This window comes from Jaculus jaculus, chromosome 9 (assembly GCF_020740685.1).
Source record: "Jaculus jaculus isolate mJacJac1 chromosome 9, mJacJac1.mat.Y.cur, whole genome shotgun sequence".
Classification (NCBI taxonomy): domain Eukaryota; kingdom Metazoa; phylum Chordata; class Mammalia; order Rodentia; family Dipodidae; genus Jaculus; species Jaculus jaculus.
Window position 1 is genome coordinate 53,268,846 of NC_059110.1, and position 8,056 is coordinate 53,276,901.

Genomic DNA, 8,056 nt, shown 5'->3' on the forward strand with positions numbered 1-8,056 from the left:
TAACTACTCTTGCATACATACTTGGGGCTGTTTTTGATTGAATGTGTATAGTGTTTAGTTAAATTTTAGAATCTACCTGTATTTTATTCCACTCAGCCTGCTTGAATACTCCTATAGCAGGGAAACTCAACTCCTAAGAACATCTTTGTAGATACTCTGAGAGTCTCAAGAGCCACACCTAACACCTTAAGGTCCTACCCTGAAAATATATAACATCAAATCAATTGATACAGCTAAGAATACACAGCTAGCTAGAAAATCCAAGCATTAACTTAATCCAAGATGCAAAAATATATACATTATAACACAAGAAACACTAAAAAGCAAGGTGATATAAACCCACCTAATGTCCTCCAGTGAGAAAGAGTTAGAGGAAATGCCTGAGAAAGAGTTCAAAAGAATGATTGTAAATATGCTCAAAGAAGTCAGAGAACAAATCAAAGGAGTCAAAGAGGAACATAAAGGGGAAATCAAAGGAATCAAGGAAGATGCAGGACACCAATTTAATGAAATAAAGAAGGCAATACAAGACATAAATAAGGAAATAGAAATCATAAAGAAAAACCAGCCAGAATTACTAGCAATGAAGAACACAGTTAATGAAATAAAAAACTCTGTAGAAAATCTCACCAGTGGGATGGATGAGGGAGAGGACAGAATATCTAAGCTAGAAGACCAGGTGGCAGACCTAATGCAGTCCAACAAACAGAAAGACAAACTTATAGAAAAGTATGAGTGGGAATTTCAAGATATTCGGGACACTGTGAAAAGATCCAATATAAGAATTCAGGGCATAGTAGAAGGAGAAGAACTCCACTCCAGAGGCATAGTAGGCATCGTCAACAAAATCATAGAAGAAAATTTCCCCCAAATTGGGAAAGAGGTGCCAATGCAGATACAGGAAGCCTTTAGAACCCCAGTCATATAAAAACCAGAAAGAACCTCTCCTCGCCATATTATAATCAAACTTCCAAACACACACACCAAAGAAAAAATATTGAAAGCAGTTAGAGAGAAAAATCAAGTTACCTACAAAAGCAAACCCATCAGGATTACAGCAGATTATTCAACACAAACTTTTAAAGCCAGAAGGACTTGGAGTGATATATTCCACGTTCTGAAAGATAACAACTGTCAACCAAGGCTACTTTATCCTGCAAACTTATCCATTCAAATAGATGGAGAAATAAAGATATTCCATGACAAAACCAGGTTAAAGGAATATTTGAAGACAAATCCAGCTCTACAGAAAATACTTGATAGAATCCTCCATGCTGAAGAAAAGGAAAAGCACACATATAAGGAACCTGGAAAAAACAAGCAATACACAAATACTAGTTAACAGAAGAGAGTGCAGTAGAACCAGAAACACACACACACACACACAAAAATGGCAAACAAAAATACACACCTTTCAATAATATCTCTTAATATCAATGGCCTCAATGGCCCAACGAAAAGACATAGATTTGCAGACTGGGTTACAAAGCAGGATCCTACAATTTGTTGTCTCCAAGAAACTCACCTTTCTACAAAGGATAGACATTATCTTAGGGTGAAATGTTGGAAGATGGTGTTTCAAGCAAATGGGCCTAGAAAACAAGCAGGGGTTGCTATCCTAATATCCGAAAGGGTAGACTTTAGTCCGACGTTAGTCAAGAAAGATAAGGAAGCTCACTTTATATTGATTAAGGGCACATTCCAACAGGAGGACATTACAATCCTAAACATATATGCACCTAACATGGGGGCTCCCAAATTCATCAAACAAATACTATTAGAACTAAGGTCACAGATAACACCAAACACAGTGGTGGTGGGTGACTTTAACACCCCACTCTCATCAATTGACAGGTCATCCCAGGAAAGAATAAACAGAGAGGCATCTGGACTAAATGAGGTCATAGAAGGAATGGACCTAACAGATATATACAGGACATTTCATCCAAAGGCTGCAAAATATACATTCTTTTCAGCAGCACATGGAACATACTCTAAAATAGACCATATATTAGGACACAAAGCAAATCTTAACAAATTCAGGAAAATTGAAATAATTCCTTGCATTCTATCTGACCACAATGGAATTAAACTACAAATCAGTAGCAAGAAAGGCTATAGAGCATACACAAAATCATGGAAACTAAACAATACACTACTAAATGATGAGTGGGTCAATGAAGAAATCAAAAAGGAAATCAAAAAATTTATAGAGTCAAATGATAATGAGAACACAACATACCAAAATCTCTGGGACACAATGAAGGCAGTTCTAAGAGGTAAATTTATAGCCTTAAGTGCCTATATTAAGAAATTAGAAAGGTTGCAAGTAAACGACCTAATGCTTCGCCTTAAAGCCATGGAGAAAGAAGAACAAGGCAAACCAAAAATCAGTAGATGGGAAGAAATAATAAAGATTAGGGCAGAAATTAATGAAATAGAAACAAAAAGAACAATCCAAAGAATTAATGAAACAAAGAGTTGGTTCTTTGAAAGGATAAACAAGATTGATAAACCCTTAGCAAATCTGACCAAAAGAAATTGAGAAGAGATACAAATTAATAAAATCAGAGATGAACAAGGTAACATCACAACAGATTCCAGAGAAATTCAAAAAATCATAGAGACATACTATAAAAGCATATACTCCACAAAGTATGAAAATCTGAAAGAAATGGATGATTTCCTTGATCTATATGACCTACCTAAATTAAATCAAAATGAGATTAATCACTTAAATAGACCTATAACAAACATGGAGATCCGAGCAGTTATCAACAATCTCCCAACTAAAAAAAGCCCAGGCCCGGATGGATTCACTACTGAATTTTACCAGACTTTTAAGGAAGAGCTAACACCATTGCTTCTTAAGCTTTTCCAGGAAATAGAAAAAGAAGGAATCCTACCAAACTCCTTCTATGAGGCCAGCATCACCCTGATACCAAAACCAGGCAAAGATAGAACAAAAAAAGAAAATTACAGACCAATCTCCCTCATGAAGATAGATGCAAAAATTCTCAACAAAATATTGGCAAACAGAATACAAGAGTATATCAAAAAGATCATTCACCCTGACCAAGTAGGCTTTATCCCAGAGATGCAGGGATGGTTCAACATACGCAAATCTATAAATGTAATACATTACATAAATGGGTTGAAGCACAAAAATCACATGATCATCTCATTAGATGCAGAGAAAGCATTTGACAAAATCCAACATCCCTTCATGATAAAAGTCCTACAGAGACTGGGAATAGAAGGAACATATCTCAATATAATAAAGGCTATTTATGACAAGCCTACAGCCAACGTATTACTAAATGGGGAAAAACTGGAAGCTTTTCCACTAAAATCAGGAACAAGACAAGGGTGTCCACTGTCTCCACTTCTATTTAATATAGTTTTGGAAGTCTTAGCCATAGCAATAAGGCAAGAGATACACATAAAAGGGATACAAATTGGAAAGGAAGAAATCAAGTTATCATTATTTGCAGATGACATGATTCTATACATAAAGGACCCTAAAGACTCTACTAGCAAGCTGTTAGAGCTGATCAAAACCTACAGCAATGTAGCAGGATACAAAATAAATACACAGAAATCAGTAGCCTTCATATATGCTAACAACAAACACACAGAGGATGAAATCAGAGAATCACTCCCATTCACAATTGCATCCAAAAAAATAAAATACCTTGGAATAAACCTAACCAAGGAAGTAAAGAATCTATACAATGAGAACTTTAAAACACTCAAGCGAGAAATTGCAGAAGACACTAGAAAGTGGAGAAACATCCCTTGTTCCTGGATTGGAAGAATCAATATCGTGAAAATGGCAATCTTACCTAAAGCAATCTACACATTTAATGCAATCCCTATCAAAATTCCAAAGGCTTTCTTCATGGAAATAGAAAAAACAATCCAAAAATTCATTTGGAATCACAAAAAACCTCGAATATCTAAAATAATACTGAGCAACAAAAAAGAGGCTGGTGGTATCACCATACCTGATTTTAACCTAGACTACAGAGCCATAGTAACAAAAACAGCATGGTACTGGCACAAAAACAGACATGTAGATCAGTGGAACAGAATAGAGGACCCAGATGTAAGCCAAAGTAGCTATAGCCACCTGATATTCGATAAAAATGCCAAAAATACTCATTGGAGAAGAGACAGCCTCTTCAGCAAATGGTGTTTTGAAAGCTGGATAAATATCTGCAGAAGGATGAAAATAGATTCTTCTCTCTCGCCATGCACAAGAATTAAGTCCAAATGGATTAAAGACCTTAACATCAGACCAGAAATTTTGAAACTGCTAGAGGAAAAAGTAGGGGAAACCCTTCAACATATTGGTCTTGGCAAAGACTTTCTGAATACAACCCCAATTGCTCAGGCAATAAAACCACAGATTAACCACTGGGACCTTACAGACAATTTTTTTCAAGGCAAGGAGCCTTAGGGATAAAATGAAAGGATATTAAAGGACTCAGATTAACCACTGGGAAATTACAAAGATTTTGCACCGCAAAGGACACAGTGAAAAAAGCAAAGAGGCAACCTACAGAATGGGAAAAAATCTTTGCCAGCTATATATCTGATAGAGGATTAATATCTAGGATATACAAAGAACTCAAAAAGTTAACCAATAAGGAATCAAACAAGCCAATCAAAAAATGGGCTAAGGAGCTAAATAGAGAGTTCTCAAAGGAAGAAATACGAATGGCATATAAGCACCTAAAAAAATGTTCTACGTCACTAGTCATCAGGGAAATGCAGATTAAAACTACATTGAGATTCCATCTCACTCCTGTCAGATTGGCCACCATCATGAAAACAAATGATCATAAATATTGGCGGGGATGTGGAAAAAAAGGAACCCTTCTGCACTGCTGGTGGGAATGCAATCTGGTTCAGCCATTGTGGAAAACAGTGTGGAGGTTCCTAAAGCAGCTAGAGATTGATCTACCATATGACCCAGCTATAGCACTCCTAGGCATATATCCAAAGGACTCATCTCATTTCCTTAGAAGTACATGCTCAACCATGTTTATTGCTGCTCAATTTATAATAGCTGGGAAATGGAACCAGCCTAGATGTCCCTCAACAGATGAGTGGATAATGAAGATGTGGTACATTTATACAATGGAGTTCTACTCAGCGGTAAAGAAAAATGAAGTTATGAAATTTGCAGAAAAATGGATGGACCTGGAAAGTATTATACTAAGTCAGGTAACCCAGGCCCAGAAAGCCAAGCGCCACATGTTCTCTCTCATATGGGGATCCTAGCTACAGATGATGGGGCTTCTGTGTGAGAATGAAAATACTTAGTAGCAGAGGCCAGTAAGTTAAAAAGGAGACATAAAGGGTGGAGAAAGGAAGGGAGGAGGATACTTAATAGGTTGATATTGTATATATGTAATTACAATGATTGTAATGGGGAGGTAATATGATTGAGAATGGAATTTCAAACAGGAAAGTGTGGTGGTGGGGAGGGAGGGAATTACCATGGGATATATTTTATAATCATGGAAAATGTTAATAAAAATTAAAAAAAAAAAAAGAAAGAAATTAGAAAGGTCGCAAGTAAACGACCTAATGCTTCGCCTTAAAGCCTTGGAAAAAGAAGAACAAGGCAAACCAAAAATCAGTAGACGGGAAGAAATAATAAAGATTAGGGCAGAAATTAATGAAATAGAAACAAAAAGAACAATCCAAAGAATTAATGAAACAAAGAGTTGGTTCTTTGAAAGGATAAACAAGATTGATAAACCCTTAGCAAATCTGACCAAAAGAAAGAGAGAAGAGAATAGGTACACCAGAGCCTCTAACCACCCATGGCAAACAAACTCCAGATGCAAGTGTCATCTTGTGCATCTGGCTTTTATATGGTACCTGGAGATTCGAATCAGTTCCTTTTGGCTTTGCAGGCAAATGTCTTAACAGCTAAGCCATCTCTCCAGCCCTCCCTCTCTTTCTTTGCTCCCCTCTCTCTGTGTTTGTGTGTGGCTGTCACTGTGTCATTAATCCCAGCACTTGGAAGGCAGAGATAGGAGGATCACAATGAGTTCAAGGCCACCCTGAGACTACATAGTGAATTCCAGGTCAACCTGGACTAGAGTGAAACCCTTCCTCGGAAAAACAAAACAAAACAAAACAAAAACAGAATAACGAAACTTCAAAAATCCTTTAGTACAAAAAAAGCAGAACTTTTGTCTTAGCTGTATTGAAGTTTTGAATTGGGAATGCCCAAAGAAATGTTATTTCAGGTCTGAATAACCTAGATGTTCTCTGAAATATTGCTGTTATATTTCTATATTGCATTATGCTTGACTCACATTTCTTCTTTTTCCACTTTTTATTAACAAATTCCACAACTATAAAAAATATCCCATGGTAATACCCTCCCTCCCCCCACCTCCCCCTTTGAAACTCCATTTTCCATCATATCCCCTCCCCATCTCAATCAGTCTCTCTTTTATTTGGATGTCATCAACTTTTCCTCCTATTATGATGGTCTTGTGTAGGTAGTGTCAGGCACTGTGAGGTCATAGATATCCAGGCCATTTTGTGTCTGGAGGGAGCATGTTGTAAGGAGTCCTACCCTTCCTTTGGCTCTTACATTCCTTCTGCCACCTCTTCTTCATTAGACCCTAAGCCTTGGAAGGTGTGATAGAGATATTGCAGTACTGAGCACTGCGGTCACTTCTTTCCAGCACCATGATACTTTCTGAGTCGTCCCAAGGTCACTGCCATCTGAAAAGAGAAGATTCTTTACCAAAAGTGAGAGTAGCACTAATAAAAGGGTATGAACATTAAGAGAAGTGCTTACTGGGCAGTTTGATAAGCATAGTATATACATTTAGCCAGACAATTTTTTTCAAGGCAAGGAGCCTTAGGGATAAAATGAAAGGATATTAAAGGACTCAGATTAGAAACAGAAGTAGAAAAGATGAACAGTTGTGTCACTGGGGGCAGTATCTGATCTCTAATCAGGCTGTTGCACACTTCAAGTCTGGGCTGTGTCAACATGTGCCATTTTGACATTATCATATTGAAAAGAAACTTTGTTCTTATTTAATTCTACAAAGGCATTTGTTATTTACTAGGTCTAAAAACAACAAAGGCCTTTGTAAGGAGCACTTAATTAGATCTTTGAAGGGGGGCATAGAAACTAATTTCAGGATTTTGAAAGGATCTTTAAACGAGTTTAGGAAGAAGGTAAGTTCTTTTTTGAATCCTTTGGTATTTCAAAGATGAAAACTTTTTGTGCACAAAAAGGATAGGTTTATTATTATTTTTATTATTTTTTAAATTTTCGTTAACATTTTCCATGATTATAAAAAAAATCCCATGGTAATACCCTTCCTCCCCCTGCCACACTTTCGCCTTTGAGATTCCATTCTCCATCATATTACCTCCCCATCTCAATCATTGTACTTACATATATACAATACCAACCTATTAAGTACCCTCCTCCCTTCCTTTCTCTTCCCTTTATATCTCCTTTTTAATTAACTGGCTTCTGCTAGTATTTTCCTTCTCATGCAGGAGCCCAGTCATCTGTAGCTAGGATCCACATATGAGGGAGAATATGTGGCCCTTGGCTTTCTGGGCCTGGGTTACCTCACTTAGTATAATCCTTTCCAGGTCCATCCATTTTTCTGCAAATTTCATAACTTCATTTTTCTTTACCATAGAGTAGAACTCCATTGTATAAATGTGCCACATCTTCATTATCCACTCATCAGTTGAGGGACATCTAGGCGGGTTCCATTTCCCAGCTTAAATTATAAATTGAGCAGCAATAAACATGGTTGAGCACGTACTTCTAAGGAAATGAGATGATTTCTTCGGATATATGCCTAGGAGTGCTATAGGTGGGTCATATGGTAGATCAATTTTTAGCTCTTTTAGGAACCTCCACACTGATTTCCACAATGGCTGGACCAGATTGAATTCCCACCAGCAGTGTAGAAGGGTTCCTCTTTTTCCACATCCCCACCAACATTTATGATCATTTGTTTTCATGATGGTGGCCAATCTGACAGGAGTG